Here is a 19521-nt window from a genome sequence, read left to right as displayed (position 1 = left end):
CGCGCTAAAATTGCGGGTTAAATGGTTAAATCTAGTCGAAACGTTGAAATCTAGTAAGCATTGTTGCTTCACCTTCTCCTCTGGAAGTCTCTGACTCACAATAAAGTTTATTTTCTCTGGCAAGTTCTCTTTTACCAGTATAAAAGAGTATTACCAGTATTATTATGAATGATATATGATATGGCCCAACAATATACAGAAGTAAAAAAAAAAAAAAGTTCCAAATCCAGGTGAGTTTTTACTCAAAACATCTACTGTAGTTGTCTGCTAGAAACCTGAAGATGAAGAGGGATTTTTCTGAGTCCAACTCTCCATTCCAGTCCACAGAAAAATGATGTAATGTGAGTGAAATTAAAGTACTGAAATGATCTAGCCAATATCAAAAACTTCATAAATTTAATAGAAAATCTGTTTGAGGAGGGTTTAAAAGGATGAGTTGCAAACATTTCCAAGTGAACAAACGGGTGCAGCTCAAAAAACCTGAACATTATTAATACTTGCTTAACAATTATTTTCAAAAACCTTTTTATCTGAGAAAAATGTCTCCTGATTGCATTTTCCGATTTAGATGCACCTGAGGTTCGTTTGGCTAATTTGGTTGTATTGATGTTTTAGGTTATTAGTGTTTTATTTACGCCGTAAAACATCTGAAGGTGTTTTAACTTGAAAATGGAAGCTCACCTACATGAACAAGTACACATTTAATATTCATTTCACTCACAGTATAATGTTTACTATTGTCAAACGTGTTATTTTAATTTAGAATTTAAATACACATTTTTAAGTTGAGAATCTAAAACTAAAGTGTCTTTAGTTTAAGTACTAAAGGTTATACTAAATATGGCTGAAATGTTTTACATTGTACCTATATTTCCTGCTCTTCTGCAGCTGTTTTCAATCTCAGTTACTCACCTGCATAACATCAATAAATACTCTGCGGTTCAGTTTCTCCAATATCGGATCCTCTGATGCCCTCACTTTGCTTTTCTGATAATTAAATTATATTTTTCACGGCTCCTAATGTCCTCGTTTCTGCATTTGAATCCCCAACGTCATCAAAACCTGACAGTTTTTCTTTCCTTCTATTAGATTTGTTGTTTTTCCAGTTGATTTGAACTGGATAAATGTCAGATTTTAGATGGAAAAATGTTTTGAACTGATGTGAATAAGCTTGTTCGCACAATAAATCATTAAGAATCATCACAAAAAGTCTGCCATCTAAAAGGAGCATTTCCACAATTTAGAATTAAGAACAATAGAGTTACATTCAAATATTTCTACTAGTTAAGATTATAGGCAATAAATCAGTTAATCACATGATAAATTAAAACAAGCTCAATATTGTTGGTTTATTGTTTTTCTCTTTTTCTACCAAAAACGGGATGAGAAAAGTCTTCACTCTGGTGCTTTGGTCTCAACTAGCCCATATTTTGGAAGACAAACATGTGGACAGAGACTTGATAATTAGTTTTATTTGTCGTTTTGTTTATTTATTTTGGATATTTAAAATGTCTTCCAGTCCCAGTGTTAAATGTTAATTAGAATTTAAAGTTTATTGATCTTTGAGAATGTGTTCTTTCATTTTTACCATTGTATTACTTGAAAATAGTCTCACAAAAACATCTGGGACAATTTATCATCCAGTAAAATTTGTTATTGTGACAGAAAAGTTTTTTGTTGTTGACTTACCATCCAGAAACCACTTTCTGCATTCTTGTTGGTTGTGCACAAGGCTCCACTTCTGCTTTTCTAAGATGTATAGTTGCGCATCTATTTGCAGCCCATTTTAAGTGCGAGTGTAAACGTTGATTTTGGGGGCATGGCGTTGTCGCGACAGGCCTAGTTAAGTTAAAAAAGTACATTTAATTTCTTATGTTTACACCTTAAGTGTATCATCAGATTTCTTTTTTATTCTTGCTGCTACAAAGCTTGAAAATTAAATATTCACACATCCATTCTGTATTTACTTGGGTGTCATTAATGTAAGAATGGAAAAAACTTGCCCAGTTTCTGCTCTTTTGTACTCCATATGATCTCTGCAACCATTCACTGTGCAATGAACAACATAAAAAAGCAAAATTACAATAATATTGGTCTTCCCACTTTATTAGATTAAGCTGAACTGCTGCAGCCAGTGTCTGCTAGTAAGAATAAATAAGACTTTCCAGCTTACTTTCCATTATGTCATTGGTGTAATGCTGGTATCATGCTAATATTGCTATTTTTTTTATAAAGAGTAACAAAGAGATTATAAGTATGACTTTTCATGACCTGCTCCTCTTTGTGATCATTCCTATCATCAGTTTTATATCTCTTTAACAAGTGAAGTTCATCGTGACACAAAGGCTGACGTTCTCTTCAGAAATCACCGTGACCTACTCAACAATATTTGGATTACAGGTTCTATTATTTAGAAAATAATTAGATTTTCTGGAAGTTACACATACATTCATCCCAAGGTTAAAAAAGTTTTGAACTCAAAAGTATTTCAAAGCCTGAATGCTTTTCAGATAATGAGAATTTGAGTGGATATTTGAAGAAGATTCATTTAAACCCTTCATTTCTGTTCAATACAGTTATACAATATCAGGATAAGTGATATAAACATGGCTTAGAGAGTAGATGTAACTTTTAAAACCAAATAGCAGCATTTATTACCAAGTGAAGTGTTCAATCAATTCAAATGTGTGTCCTAAGTTCTGGTTTAAAGGTGATATAATGAAAATTTGGATGCCCTGTGCAAACAATATGGTGGGTCTGGTTGCCTTCCAGTGTCAAAAGGAGAGTAATTATCTACTCTTGTTGCATATTAACTTAACAAAATTAAATTAAATTGAACAGGCTACAAGCATTAGAAATAGACAAAACAAAAAATCGTTAAAATAGTTTTCTTAACACAACAGTAGCTATGTTCCCCTTACAAATCTGCACAAATCTTTACCTATATTCTGCTAATTTAAAAAAAATTAAATCACACGTGAACAATTAAAAATCATAACTGTGACAAATGTAAACAGTGACATTGAATACATTAATATTTCAGCCATGGTGCTAGCGCTCATCGTCTATCAGCCACCAGAGGAGACTTATTGCATCTTATTCAGGCCTTGGAGAAACAAACCCCTTATATTTAGGAGAAACTACGCAAGCGACGTTTTGGGGAAAATGTAGAGCTACAGATTCAACACGTTAGAATGACACAACTTTTTTATTAGCTACATGAGGGCTCTGGTGAAGCCAGCTGTACATTGTTTGAAAAAACCCCCAAAACAAACCATCATCCTCCTACCACTTCCTGTCGTGTTTGTGGTTTCCTCCAGTAGTAACGTGACTCGTGTGATGCAAAAAAAAAAAAAGCTTTCTGTCGCAGTTTTGTGAAATACTTCTGTTTCTATATGACTGAAAAACCACCACATCTTAACGTAAAAACTTTACAGTAGCACTTTATTTGAAGGGGAGTTCATAAACATGATATAACATTTGTCATGAACATGAAGGATTCTTTGTGAATGTTTACAACGGTTGTCATAAAGTGCCATTCAGAAAATAATGACACTTTTAATGCAAAGTTGCACTAAAATTAGCATTAAAAGTGTCATTATTTACCGATTGAAACTTCATGAAGGCTCCATGTTCATGACAGATGTTATGTCATGTTTATGACACTGTCGTTTCAGTCTTATGCAGACAACTTCAAATAAAGTGTTGCCAATTTGATATAGAAAAACTTCTGGAAATTGGCTTGTTTCCATTAAGCAAATTTATTTTTGTAATTTCAATTTGCGCAATTCTATGGATCATGGAAACACAGCTTGTGAGAGGCTTCCTAAGATTGAAGACGAGGACAAAAATCGCAACAAAATTGGGGAGATGTTAGACTTAGATACAGTGTGAACCTCAGGCAATACAGAGGTCATGACCCTGTGACACTTTAGCTATAAAATAATCAGTTCAGCAAGGATCCTGCAGACTAATGCCTAAAGAAAACTTTAGCCAACCAAAGTCCAGAACAAACCATATGCCTCCACTCCACTTAGTCGGTATTATCAGTATTATTAGTTGTAACTTAAATTTCTGTAACTTCTGTTGAAGCATTACAATTCCTTTCAAATATTTTATTGCCGGTTTGTACTTGTTAATGTAAATACCAAAACTTTCTTACCATGATAGTTTAGCATAAACTCCTTTAAAGCAATGTCACTACATAATACAGTTCAGATTAGCTGCCTCTGTTTTAGATGAAGGTCCTGTGAGATTCACAAAACAAAAAAAAAATGGGGACAAGGCTTCAGCAGATTGCTGCCTCTCAGTGACATCAGCGGAAAAAAGAGAAAACCTTCATCACAGTTTTGGAGAAAAGCATCTGCTGTGAGCGTTGTCATTGGCCAATCTGCTCCAGGTCCAACTTGTGACGACAGATGAGGTCAACTGGGCAATCTGCTTCGTGATCATCGCAGTAATTCACGCCAAAAGTGGATAATCCAGGTCAAATCTCATTCTCACTTCTCAGTTACAGACAGTCGTTGCATACTCACTGATGCCTTCCCACGCTCGTATGAAATGAAGCATCTTGAGGGAAAAAACTCAACCACTCGTTATGAGAGGCTGATTATCAGCCAGAAACCAGCCTTTTGCAGAGACGGTGCTTTGCTGATGAATAGGAATCGCTTTCTCGTTTATTGATAATGCAATCAAAAGCCTCTCTTTGAACAGACTCTTGAAAATCAAAATTGGGGGTGCTTTGGTTTAAGTGTTGCCCACCGTCGGAGAAGATGTGCTGAGACAAGCAGAAGGAGAATCTGACTGTAAAACAAGGTGGATATTCCAACACATCTCTGCTGCATTACACAGAGATAATGAGTTTGCTTTGATCAGTGGAGCGTTATTGTTGGGGTGTGTGTGTGAGAAACAGAGCCTCATGAATATTCAAGGGAATATCTGCAGGAGGATCCCTGAGGAGCAGCTTGCTTGGTGTTACAGACGCTGGGGAGGCGTGCGACGCACCTTGTCACCATCACCACTGATGCTGTAAGTCACAAAAAGGCCTCCTTAAAGGGGACCTGTTGTGCAAAACTCACATTTATGTACTTTCATTTCAACTGCAGCTGCTAAAAATAAAGACAGTTACAAAGTTGGCCTTCTATCACCTGAAGAACATTTCTAGGATTAGAAGACTAATGTCTCAGCAAGATCTAGAGACACTCATCCATGTTTATCTCGAGTCGCATTGATTACTGCAACAGTGCCTTTACTGGTTTCCCTAAGATGCAGTAGATCCAGAACGCTGCTGCTCGCATTCTCACTAAAACCAGGTAGACAGAGCACATTGCCCCAGTTCTTGTTTTCGACTCCCCATCCAGAAACCACTTGCTGCATTCTTGTTGGTTGTGCAGGATGCTCCACTTCTGCTGTTCAAAGATATGCAGTTGTATAGTTGTGCCTTTGTTTGCAGCCATTTTTACATGCAAGTGTAACTGTTGAATAGGGGAACGTGGCCAGCAGCAGCTTAATTGGTTTTAAAGTGACCAGACCCCTAAAACAGCTCATAGGCAGAACTGACCAAACTAAAATCTCATTATCTAAGGATTATTTTATGCAAAAATTGTAATTAATAGGGATGCTCCAATCAGGTTTTTTGCTGCCGATACCGATCATCCATGAGGCCGATCTTTGCCGATCATCTGGATTGGCTGTTAATGTTTTGCGTTAGGTATAAATGATACTAAATGATCTTGCAAAATTTAAAAAGATCTGGCAATAAATTCACCTAATTTAGACATAAACATGCAAAATACTTGGAGGCAACAATACAGCAGCTATTCAATCAAAAAGACAATTGAAAAACCTGCAATCAGTAAAAAATATTTAACAGTAAGGCCCTCACCAACCTAAATTATACATAAATCAAATAAATCTCACAACACTGCCTATGTCAAGTAATGTCAAGTAAAAAAGTAAATATTTATTCAAAGTTAATCACAGGTTGAATCACAATAAACAATCCTGAGTTACTGAATCTGAATTTTCTGAGAACATAGTTGTTTTGTGCTGGTTCTGATCTTTCTGACTGAGCAGAGTAATTCTGCAGAACACAGGAGGAGGCAGGGGGGCTCGGTTTTTTTATTCAGAGATTATCCGTCTTATGTTAGGACAGCGAAAGTTTTAATACATATGCAAAATATTTTGTCTGTTTAACTTAAATGTTGCAACATTAAGCAGCTGTTCTGTGTGAGAGTTCACCGTCGGGTGGAGCAGAAACGGCGCTCTGCATGTGAAATATTACTACCAGTAATGTGTAGCAGCGGTCCAACAACGAGAGCAGAACCAGCGTCTTACACCGCCAGCTCGTTGACTTAAATAATTTTTTGGGTTATTTGCTTAGCTTTCTGACCGTTATGCTAATCCGGGTGAGTGTTGGTAGCAGCACTGCTTTACCTGCTGTCTGTTTGCTTTTTTCCTACATTGACCTCGATGAAGCCGAACTCCGTCAAGTGCTTGTTTTTTACATGTAACATTGGATTCATTGTGATGCATTTTGACGCGCTTCACCCCCCAATTTTCCGCCGCAACACGCAAACGTCCCCATTCACTTTCAGAGCGTTAAAGTTCCACACGGCATCGCTTAGGATTTGTTGCTGCGCAGTGTGAAGGAAAGAGGAGATTAACTCACACGTAGGCTGCGACGTCAGATACACGTGATCGGTTTTGGTGATCGCGATCACCGATCATACACTTTTTCATGGAAATCAGCCGATTATGATAGGTGGTCAATCGATCGGCACACCTCTAGTACATAATTAACATTTTTATAGTTCATATAATTAACTTGTTCAAGGAAGCAAGGAAGCCCATTTAAAGGGCTAAATACGGGTGACATGACTAGTTGTAAATGGCTGAAAGTTTGTGTGCTAATTACATTTCAAAGTGTAAAAATGATGCACGCAAACGGACAGGAAGTGGTGGAAAAATATCCTTGTGTCTCTTGAGTTTCCAAAAATTACCACACTAATGGTGTGTATTTTTATTTGAAGGAAAAACTGCTTTAATTTGTGTTTTCCTTCTCCTGTTTACTACTTCACCACGGCCGTTACCTAAGGGGTCAGCCACCACAGAGGACTTATCATCTGAGTGCAGCTTCTACTTTTTTCAAGGCAATAATTATATATAAATATAAATTAAAGCTGTGTGGAGATAAGTGGCTGTGGTCTGGGAATCGTTTTGTGTAACCTCTGCAACACGCGGCTCAAAGCATAAAGCTGTTTTGTCATGTCTAGTTGTTTCCCATCAAGCTGGCGGAGTAACAAAGGAAGTGGCGCAGCTTTGTTTTCCTTCCCGTCCGTCTCCTGGGAAGGTCTGGACCCCTCTTCATCTGTTGCTCAGTGACTTATAGACTGAACCCTTAAACCTTTTAACAATTGGGCGGACAGTGACTCATCGTTTTCGTTTAATAACCTGAAAAGTCTCACATGAATGAAGATTTCTTCAAGTTTCTACGGATAAAATCTTTGCAAACCAATCTGGCTCAATGTGAAACGATTGTCCCCTCAAACCCAAAAACCGGTTGTTCTGGTCTTGGCAGATAAAACTGATACAATCAAGAAGTAAAAGAGTCATTGCATGAATTAGTAATGATCCTGTTGGATGAATTTTAGACGACTCCTGTTTTCAGAATTGCTTTGACTTGGACGCATTGAGATTTCGAGTGTAATCCACCTGCCTCAGGTCATACAACATCATCCCAATCAGATTTAAATCCAGACTTTAACTAGTCAGCTGTAAAACCTTTCTTCTCCTTTCTTTTTTGTGTGTTAGCTATTCACAGGGGATTTGCTGGTGTGATTGGGATCAGTCTGCGTTTAAGTGTATGAACATAGAAACTGATGGCTTGATTTTCTACATAAATTACATTTTCATCAACTGTGGCAAGTCAACACACTAAAAAATGACTGTAAGGATCACTCTCTGAAAATAGTGTTAATTTTTCACCAATGGGACACACTTTTTTCGCCAGCCAACGAGATATTTTCCTAAACGTTTTTGGGTCAATCTGACGCACATTGTGTAGCTGGCTCCACCAGAGGACTCTCAGTTGAGTTTGTCGTTGGATAGTGTTGAATCCATTGTTACATTCTGTAACAATTTCCTGAAAACGGCACGTAAATAGCCTCTAAAAAAGACGCTGATGTCTCCTCTGATGAAAGCTAGCACTGTGGCTGAAATATGTATACATCCCATGAGTTTTATTGACTCAAGATGTGAAAAGGCTTAGTCACATGTGATTTTAATTTTATTTATTTAATGGAAACGAAACAATTGCAAAAAAAAAAAAAAGAAGAAAGCATTCATTTGTAGTGGAAACTCAACTACTGATGAGATTTTAGGGTAATTTTAGTAAGCCATCGCCTGCTTGAAAGTTGTTTCATGTTGTCCCCATTTGTTTATAATGACTCTTAATCTGATTTACTTGTTTTTTCACACCATAGATGCCTTTCTTGAAATGCTTTAAATAATGTTGTTGTTGACATTTACTCTTCTTCATGTTGTCAGTCAGGTTCTGTCTGGTACCAAGAAATGTGGTTAATTCATGACCTAAAAAAGATGGCAATGCTTTTTGGATTACATAGCCCTTATACTTAAATGAACTCTAAATTGCTCTTCTAATCCAATCTGGTTATATGGGTTGAAATTTGTTTAATGATCAATTATCTGAAACAATGAAGTTTAAAATAAAAAAATAAATTTGTTAGGGGTCAAACACTTCCACAGCATTGCCTTAAATTTTTACTAGGTCCCTTAAAACTTTGCTATATTTTGGCGACGTTCACACCGCAGCCTGAAGTGACCCAAATCAGATTTTTTTTTTTTTTTTTTTTGGTCGTCCACATTTCCACATCTATGTGATCTCCTGTATGAATACCAAACGACCTGCAAGTGTCCCGCATGAGGGCGCAAAAACGTTGCACAGAGAGAGCATGCTCAGTGTTTTGTGCAGTATCTTCTGCTTCACGGAAACCTGGCTGCACTCGCTTATTCCGGACTGCAGCGTGGAGGTCCCTGGATTTTCCTTTCCAAGAGTCGGAAGAAGAGGGGCGGCGGGATTGCACTTATGTGAGTGAGAGGTGGTGTAATCCCGGTCATGTTAACGTGAAGGAACAGATTGTAGCCCGGACATTGAACTTCTGGCTGTGGGAATGCGGCCGTATTATTTGCCGAGGGAGTTTACGTCCGCCATTTTGATCGCTGTTTACATTCCCCCATCGGCTGATGCAGCGGTGGCCTGTGACGTCATCAGCTCTGAAACAGCCAAACTCCAGACTCAAAACACCGGACATTGTTATTGTGTCATGTGTCTTGTCTTGTCTTGTCTCTATGCTGTAACTGCGAAGTAATTTCCCTGCTGGGATGAATAAAGTACTTCTATTCTATTCTATTCTATTTTGCTAACTGCCTTTAAAAGAAAACAAGAAGAAGTTGTGCTCAGTGTTTTGCTAACTGCCTTTAAAAGAAAACAAGAAGAAGTTGTGCTCAGTGTTTTGCAGCAGTGGATGCTAAACATATAGCATAGCTTACAATTTTGAAGTTCTTATCCAACCAGAGCAACATTAACAACTTCCTTTTCATTATGGTGCACCAAGATTGCTGTTTTTCTTCCCACTTGCCTTATCAGGACGTAGAATAGTGACGTTTGTCGAGTACCAATGACGTTCAGGTTGGATGAATGTGACCTGGCTGATCCCATTTGGGTCACATTTGAAAAGATCAGAAAGGTATCGGATATCCAAGTGACCTGGGTCACATTCAAAGAAATTCTGATCTGTGTGGGTCAGACCGTCATGAAAAGATCCGTTGCAAGTCGCATTAAGGCAGAAAAAGAAAAAAGTCAGAAATGGGTCACTTCAGGCTGCAGTGTGAACATAGCCTTAGTTAGGTGAAAGGAAAAAAGAAACTACATGTAAAAATCTGAAATCATGTCTCACATCTGCATTCAATTAGTCTGAATAAACTGTAGAAACACCTTTCTCTTCCTTTACAGCTGCAGATATTTTAGGGTGTTTCTCTTTAAGCTTTACACAGAGCCAACAATGAGGAAGGTGTAGGCCAACACAAATAACCCCTGGGAATCTGCTGCCAATTCCTGATTCACACCAATTGGCTACAACAACTGAATGCAGAACAGCAAACACGACGCCTGATAGCCCTTGAACTTTTCTTCACATTTCGTCAGATTACAACCATCCTCTCTGTCCATAGCACTTTCTTTCAAGTGTTTGTACCCTCCTGGGCTTGTGGAAAACTGCATGAAAACATTAGTTCTCTTGTTGGTGTTTATTTTTTTTGGTAAAATTATTCATAATTACAATAATACCTTGTTTGTGGTGATCTATCACAAAAAAAACTCAATAGGAGTCACAAAATACTCAATAGGCATGATTACTCAAAGTGATCCAGGATTAGTTGAACATGTTGACCTAAATTAGCTATTATATTAGCTAAAATATTGCTGTTTGTGATACACCAAAACTCATAATTACTTCAGAAATGTACATCTTTTGTTCTATTTTTCACCCATGGCAGTTTTTCACCTGATGGGTTAATGACACATTTTGGTCCATTCTGTACTGGAGTTTACAGAGTAAACACAGGAAGGCTAACTTTTCCTGAGTACTTGTTTATCACATTGCATTTGACTGGTGTAATTTTAGATAATGCCATCCTGTCTCGCTATTGGCTGTAATTTATAAAAACAAAACAAAACAAGAAAAACTGAGGTGAATCTACATTGCTCCTCACATAAAAAAAGAAGAGTGAAGTAGGAGAGAGCCGGATCAGAACACAACTTCCGAAGGACCTACATTTGTGCTTTCAACATTTCTCTCTATAAGACTTTGAGTCTTTTATACGAGCAAAGCTGACAAAGGCTCTAACAGGTGATTGTTTACCTTAAGAAGATGAAAATAAATGCGTGCTGCCATGCTGAGACTGGAAGCTCTTTGAAATGCTAACGGAGACACACTGCCTCCAGTACTAAATTCACCGGACCAAGACCATCCTAAACAGCTGGACCGGACACAGAGCTACCTACGCTGGGAGAAACATCAAAAATAAGCTGCAATAATGGAGCTATTCCTGCTGGAAATGCTAACAGAGCAAGAACGCTGGTACTGAATGGGAAACTACTGCCGACACTGGAGAAGATCGGACCCTAAACAGCTTTTGACGAACAGCTGGTAAGAAGCACTTACCGGATCACACAGTCTGACCAGAGGTACGTGTCATTCATTGTTTCATTTAAGAAGCTGAAGGCAGCAGCAGCAGCCAACACCGGCTCCTATGGTCAACTCTGTCTTCTTCCTCCGTTTGATCCTCCTCATCTTCATCACCTCTTGTGATTTCTACATTCCCATCGATTTCATTGCCCTCGAGTTCAATTTGAAAAGGCTAAATAACGTTACTCATCACCGTTTTGGACGGAGCTGGTGCTGTGGGACCTTTAGACATCATTTACCCAGAATGCAAACATTTTTTTAATTATATTTTATTGAAATTTATAAAAACTAAACAACCTACAGTATTATTTCTGTATTGTTGTAACATCTACAATAAATATCTCTCAAGTAAAGTCTATTGTTACAACTTATCACGGATCCTTTTAACAAGGCTCTGGACTTTTTCTTAGCACTGTGTTGCTAGCTGCGTATTCTTGTGCCCTACCAGAAGTCACTCCAAAGCTCCATCTCCACTGGACCAAGACCATCCATCTCCACTTATAATGTGCATTTAATAAGAATTAAATTGCCGGTTGGATAGATGGGGCATGGGCCGTGTGATAATGACAGTTTGACATTTCATGGGTTTGATATGAGGATGACAGGCGCCTGTAAGGCCTAATGGAGCCGTTCCACCAGCATCTGTTAAGAATGCTTCATTGAGTTTACAATTAGGAGAGGCCACGGTTCACTGGAAAGCTGCACGAACACTGGGAGTGGAGGAAAAAAGAAAAAAACTCAAAAGATTTTCTTTAACACTCGCTGTGAGCAAGAGTTGGAGACTGGGTGTCGTGTGATAAACCTTTGTCAACGACACTGTTTCCTTAAAATGTCACACTAGCTGTAATAACTGTTTTTGCTCAAGATAATTCTTTTTATTCAAAGTGAAAAATGATGTACTTGTCATGTACTGCAGGGTGTTCATTTAACTCAAAGTTTCTGTTGATGATGTTTTGAGCCAGGAGCCTCCTACTTTTTAAAAATTGCATCTAAATTTACTAATAAGTTGACATAGCTTAATTAAGTTTGTGGGTTTTAGCTGACGACTTAATGACTGAATGTATTTTTGGCAGTGTTGTGCATGAGTGAAATTCACATTTTTGAGCACTTTGAACCTAACAATGCCTTTTTTAAATGTGGAAACGTGAAGTGAACTTGGCTCATATAATTTAACAATCTGAATTTTTTTTTTTTCTAAAGTCTGACATTTAGTCTATGTATCTCTTCTTGCTCTAAACTTTCCTTTTCTACCTTCAACTTCACTTTGTATGTCAGAATATTAACTGAAGGGTCATTGCTACACCTCTTTATAACTAGCATTGCTCTTGTTAATCATTTATGGGACGGGAGACACAACAAAGAAGCTGCAGCTGCATCTTATTTCACCGCTGCAGGTGAGCAGCCAAAATAGCATTTTATTTATTTAAAAGAATAAAAACTCAGTTAGGACATTATTAAAATAGGAACATAACGATCTTTAACCAACAAAATGGCTATCTGGAATTATCTATTGATTTGTTTTTGGCTTCAGAATCAAAGAAAATGTGCAAAAAGTAACATAATTTGCAGAAAGTGCTTGACCTTCTCCTGACTTTTTCATTTAAACCAGCCAATATCACTGAGACAAAATAATTTTGGCAAAGAGATTTTTCTGCTAGTTGAATTAGCATGATTAGCTGATTGATTTTTGAGAGTGAGCGCCTCCAAAGAAAATGCTAAATTTGCTACCTTTACAAAGTTTATTCACAAACTGAAAACACTCCCAACACTTTGGCTGTCAGGGCAAACATTGAAATACTGGGAGAAAACATTAAGTGTTTCTGTTTATGATGGTATAACTGGAAAACAGTTTTAATGGAGGATTTCTGAAATGATATATTTTCTTCAAATGTTGTTTGATCTGGGAAGACTAAAGGTAAAATTTCTTAGCAAGTTGGCCAAATTCCTCTGTATTAGCAATGTATTTTATTGCCAGATTTGTGGCCATCAGTTTAACAGGCGATGTTTTCCTTTCACTGGACAATTACCTCAAACACAGTAGCAAATCTAATAACTATTGTCTGAAATAGGACAAAATTTCAAGGCGTTGCAATGAACATGTCAAAGTTCAGGTCTCAACCTGACTACAATTCTTCAATAGCTGTGCAGAAATGTCTGCAAACTTACTGGTTGTTGATATTGACAGCTAGAGATAATTGTGCAAGTCATTCGTTTAGGAGAACTATTCATAACTATTCATGCAAATTCACTTGTCATTCACAAATTTTGCACAGACTTGACATTTTCACCACTCTTCACGTTTCCACAAATCTGACCAATCACCTTAACGTCTTTTTTTAGTATTTCCTTCTTTTCTGACCAATCACTGCAACTCAGCAGACTGTTGACCAATCACTTCATCCTCCGTCTAATTTGACTTCCTGTTTCACGATGTCTGTTGAAAGTCGAACCAGCAACATGAAAGAAAGCGTGTGTGATGCTAAACGGTACGATTTTCTCTTTTTTCTTTCTTTTGAGATGAGTTCACTGCAACAACATAAAATCTTACCAAGTATTTTTGGTCCAGTTTCTACTGCAAATATCTGAAATGAGACAGAACAAACTTACAGGTAACTTTTCATCAAGATAGGAGATTGTTTTTAGTAAATTATTCCTTATTTTTATTTTTAAAACGTACTCGTTCCATAGGCAGATTACTTCACTTATAACGAGACATTTTTCCCATGTTATTAGTTAAATAATCTGCCAGTAGAACTAGTATCTTTTCATCTATAATAGGGAATTATTGACTTAAAACAACTTCCAATATTTAGCTAAAAATAAGAAATAAAGCTGAAAATGATCAACGTTTTGAAAACAATTATAAATTTTAGGCTTCAACAATCACAAAAAAAACATGATTTATGAGACATACTTAGCTTATTACACTGGTTATTATGGTTGTTCCACCCAATATTGATTTCTGAACTCTTTCTGAGTTAAAACATTAGTATTATTGTTTCTAAATGGATATGAACTTGTTTTATTTGCTTTATTTGAGGCCTGAAAGCATTGCCTCTTTTTCATTATTTTGACCAATTCTCATTTTCTGCAAATAAATACTAAATTTTTGCTTGGAATTTCGGAGACATGTTGTCAGTAGTTAATAGAAGAAAAGAACAATGTTCATTTTACTCAAACATAAACCTATACAGGGTAAAATCTGAGAAACCGATCATTTTAAGTTAATTTTTTTCCCACGGCTGTAGAACAGTCTAAGTTCATTTTTAAGAAGAAGAATTACTTTATTCATCCCAGCAGGGAAATTATTTCACAGTTACAGCAAGAATTTTTTATACACAGATTAACACACACACACGACGGGAGCTGCGTCTGCAGGCAGCCAGCTGAGCCGGCACCATTTTTGAAGGAGGACATGCGGCAAAGGTCGTCGGGACCGGGAGTCGAACCCACGACGTCCACGGGTCTAAGGCCTCCAAATGTGGGGCGTGCTAACCCCCTGCGCCACCACAGTTGCCCTAAGTTGCAGTTTCTGCCCTCTTTTAAGCCCTGACATGTAAAATGTCTGGTTTGAAGGCGGACGTCCTGTTATTTGCTCAACAGGTGATCCGGCGAGTCGGGGAAAGTGCAGCATACGCTGCTGCCTCCATTCCCACTCCCCCCCGCTGACACCGAAACCAGTCAAGTGAAACAATCGGGCCGCAGCGCGGTGAAAGCAGAGAGCAAGCACTTCATCTCTCACCTCAAAATCATTATTACCTGATTAAGTGTGATTAAGAGAAGATCATTAGCAGCTGCATGTCCTGTCAGTAATGATTACTGTGACGGGTGCGTTATGCGCGCTGAGCTCATCTGCAGGCTTAGCCACTTTAATGATTAGGGAAGCATTGTTTAGCGGGGCTCCGGGAAGAAAGGTTGACTCGTTATCATCTGAGCCGAAAGTCAAAGTGAGGTGAACGTCCCACAAGTGATTCTTAATGAACTAAATTGTTCTACAAGGAGGATGACATTGACAAAGTTTGAGCTACTATTCTTAAGCCTTGTATACCTGTGTTAGTCGTGTTCAGACTCATGCTAATCATGTCTCTTTGTTCGCTCGTCATCAACGTAAAGAGGAAAAATGTCCCACTCATGTGGATGGGGATAAATGTAGGCTAAGGCTGGAAGAAGGACTGGAGAAATCATACAATTACGTTGCCGTTAAATGGAAATATTTTTTTTCAAAATTGTCTGGTTTAGTTGAGGTGGCGTTTGATTTCTACTGGAAAGGGCCTGGACTTGGTGTGCTCAGATTTTACCTTTTTATTTTAGTTTAACCAGAAGGTGAGGACATAAATCTTCAGAGACACTTAAAAACATTTAATTAAACAGAAACTATTTCAGATTAAATGGAATTAATTATTATTAATAAAGAACTTTGTGGAAATAGGGTGAAAAGTTAAATTTGCTAGAAAAAAACTCACATGTTGATATTAATCTCAAAAATAAAAAAGGAAATTTGAGTGTAAAAAGTTAAAGGTTTTAGAAAGAAACTAAAATTTTGAAATCAATTTCAGAAATTAGATCAATCTCAAATTTTTTTTTTAAAGGAAATTTCTGAGTTTGAAAAGTTGGAAGTTTGACGTTACGCAACAAAATTTCCTAATTTCTTTCTGAAAAAAGTAGCAGAAATGTACTCCTTTTTTCTTGTGGAGTATGCTGTAGTAGATTTATTATCGTTCCACATTTGAAAAAGAAAAGCTGAAATAAATAATTTGAGTTTTGCAGATGATCAATCTCTTACATGAACTATTTTACTGCAATCCAATTTTCTCAGGCTTCATTTCTAATATAGTATTTTTAATTTTGTCTCTGACGTTTAAACCAGGTTTTATATTTCTACTAACCTTCTCTTTTTTTCCTGTTTTCACCTTGATCTTGAAACGAAACCACAGCCGTTGTTTTGACATCTTATTAAATCTCAAAATACTATGTAGAGCTTTTAAAAAAAAATCTAATCTGCAGATATTTCAGGTATTCATTGATGCTTTTTTGCTGCGCGTCTCTCTTCTTCTGTAGCAGGCATTATTTCTGAACCATTGTGATGGTTTTCCGCTGCAGCCCCTCTCAGCTGCTTTGTCTCGACCGTCTATTTATTCCCACACAGACGGGATAAACGGAATCAGCATCTGGAATTGATTTTACTCTCTCACAAAATGTAAATTAACTCTCCGGTGACTTTCAACTTGGAGCCAATGATAGCAATTTGAGTGTTTTGTCCATATTTATATTCTGTAATTTTTCTGAATCAGAATAATGCAATGACACTGAAATAAAATGAAAGTGATACCCAAATGCTATTTGGCTGATATTGAAGATTTGACCTTTTACTGTCTATTTTAATCACTTTGATAATTTATCTTTGTTTACATGTCTTATGTGTATTCTCTATCAGTTTTTTTTTTTGTTTTGTTTTCAGGCTACTTAAAGCTGCAGGATTTAATATTTATAAATATATATATATATGGTTAGGCCTGTCGTGATAAACGATAAATCGATTAATCGTACGATAAATTAAAACGATCGACATCATTTCAATTATCGGCATTATCGTCTCTTCCGGCCTTTTTCTCTTTCTGTTGATGACACCGAATGAAAAAAGGCTCAACTCCGGTGCTCTCCACTGACCCTCCTTCCTCATTTCCTTAGTTTAAAGCCCAGCGCACACTACACGATCTTAGAGCTGTCGGCCGATTGTCGGCCCATTTTCAAAACCTGTCAAGAAAATCCGAGCTCATCCCACTTCCCCATGCTGGAGATTTTAGTTTAACAGTAATAATAAATAAAGTTATCTTTAAAATGAATCACTCAAGTGACATCTAGGCCCAACAGTAGACTTAAGTGTCAATAAAATAAATCTAGTTGTGTGTGTTGTTTTTGTCTCATGCAAACTTTGCTTTAATTCTACTTTTTTCTATCTAATCATAAAAAATCATAGTCAGTCAGAGAGAGTCATTAAACAGGAAAAGCAGGTTTCCTGGAAAAAGAGGAAGTTTCCAGCCTGCAGATTTATAAAAATAGCTGAGACTATTTTAAAGCATGAAAGTTTTAAAAAATTAAATCTAAACATTATTAGTAATTGGATAAGATTCAAAGTAAAATACTTATATGAATATTGGTTTACTTGTAATAATACACTTATATTTGTGGGAACTACAAGAAAAACAAGTAACTGTAACTTTAGTAGTAAATAATTAGAATCATGTATTATTCTTGGTTTCTTTTCAGAAAAACATCTGTAATAACTCACATTAAGATTATAATAAGAATAATTAATAAGTTATGGTTATAAAATCATAAATGAATGATAGATCAGAGAAGCTGAAGAAAATAAATGTGATATAAGTTATGGTTATAAAATTATAAATGAATGCTAAATCAGAGAAGCTAAAGAAAATAAATGTGATATAAATGTGATTTTGACATTAAACTTGAAATGGTGTAAAAAGGTGTAACTGCAATTAAACATCACTGATATGTTGGAGGTAGAGAGTAGGTGAAAGGTTGTGCAGGCAAGGGACACAGGAGGTTGAGCAACCCTGAGACATTGGCACAGACATCAGGAAATGTCTGTAAGACAGTGATGGATATGAGATCATCTGTCTAAGCAGACAGCAGGCGCACCAGGGGGGTGGATAAACCCTATAAAAGGTGGGTGCAAAAGAGGAACCTTTTGTTGGATCCTCCGGGCAGCTTCGAGCCAAGATCGAGATGGACAAAGAACTCTGCAGCTGAAGAAGAGCCGGGGCCACGGAGCCGGAGACTGTCCTGCACATGGAGACCAACCCGTCTGGCCCACAATCTGTGGCTTCGAATCGCACTTCTCTCATCGGCCGGGTTCAGACCCCAAAGACAAAGATGAAGACAAAGACAAGGAAGAAGAACTGGTGCCTTTTTTCCTGCCAGCACCAAGTCCTGTGTGACCTCAGCATCCATGCGGAGAGGAGGCTCATCAGACCTGCGGAGATCCTGGCCTTCGCCGATCAACATCTTCCTCCTGCTGCCACACCTTCTTCATCATCAAGCCAGGTCTGGGGTTCGAAACGCCAAACTCCGTCCGTCTCTCTCAAAGGTTCCCTTTTTTAGTTCTCAGTATCAGCAGTAGGGAAAGATAGACTAGATGATTGATTTTACTTATTTGATTATTTCTGCTACTGAATTAAGCTGTACTGACCCTTGCAAAAATGCCTTACTAATAAAATATTTAGCATAAAGAAAATCTAAAAGATGTTGTGGACATTCAGTTAATGAGTCACCTTAAAGTTCTTTGATGGTTGTAAAATAGCTGTGATGTTTGATTCTGGAGAGGAAGAGGTGGAAAATGTTTTTAGGTTGCTGGTAGCCCATATTTAAAACCTCATCCTTGGGACTCGCCCGAGTCACTAAAACCTACCTGGTTCAATAACAAATGCAAGTTGCAAAATAGAGAACGAGCGACCGTTAACAGGTGTGCTCTGTGAAACTAGTTGGCTGTAGGCTGCTCAGTCTGGCTAATTCACAGGGGGAAGAAGGGTGGGACACCTGGATGTAGGCCGTCAGATAACCAGGCGAATCGTTTCTCGAAACCAGCTTAAACAGAGTTTACTTCGGTTCTGGACAGGGTAAATCCCAGCAGATTTAGGAAACTCAACGGACCCGTTAGACGGAGAGCTGGTAGCACATCTCCCCTCTCAGAAGAGGAAGTACGAGAGTGAGAGAGTAGAGACAGAAAGGAGGGGGGGGGTGTTGCGCAACAACAAGTGGCGCCCAACGTGGGGCTCGATCCAACGGAGTAGGAGGGCCCCATAAACCAAGTCAGTAAAAACAGATGTGTGATTCTGAATAGCTCACTTGGATGGTTAACTCTTAGGGAATAGAGTTAATGGTGACTGATAAGGCCGTCAGTCACAACCCTTGCAGTAACTGTATGGCATACAGGTGAGGGAAGGCTCCTACTGAGGATAAATGACCGGATCCAGACAGTGAAGCTAGTAGCCAACATAGTCTAGACCCATCCCTGCTCGAAGGCTAAAGAGAGGCTTTGGGGGATAGACAACTCGAACCGACAGAGAGACGGAGTGATGGATGATCACTTCGAGGAGGAAAATCTGGGGAAGAAACCGGAGGAAGCCGGCCGTCCAGATCGTTTGGAAAAGGAGGAGACCTCAACAGAACTGCATCAGCTTCTACACAGCTACTGTGACTCAGACCTGAAGCAAGTGGGGAAGTTGGTTCC

The sequence above is a fragment of the Xiphophorus couchianus genome, chromosome 18, assembly GCF_001444195.1.
Source record: "Xiphophorus couchianus chromosome 18, X_couchianus-1.0, whole genome shotgun sequence".
Lineage (NCBI taxonomy): Eukaryota > Metazoa > Chordata > Actinopteri > Cyprinodontiformes > Poeciliidae > Xiphophorus > Xiphophorus couchianus.
The sequence above is the reverse complement of the archived record's forward strand: the minus strand, read 5'-3'. Positions refer to the sequence as shown.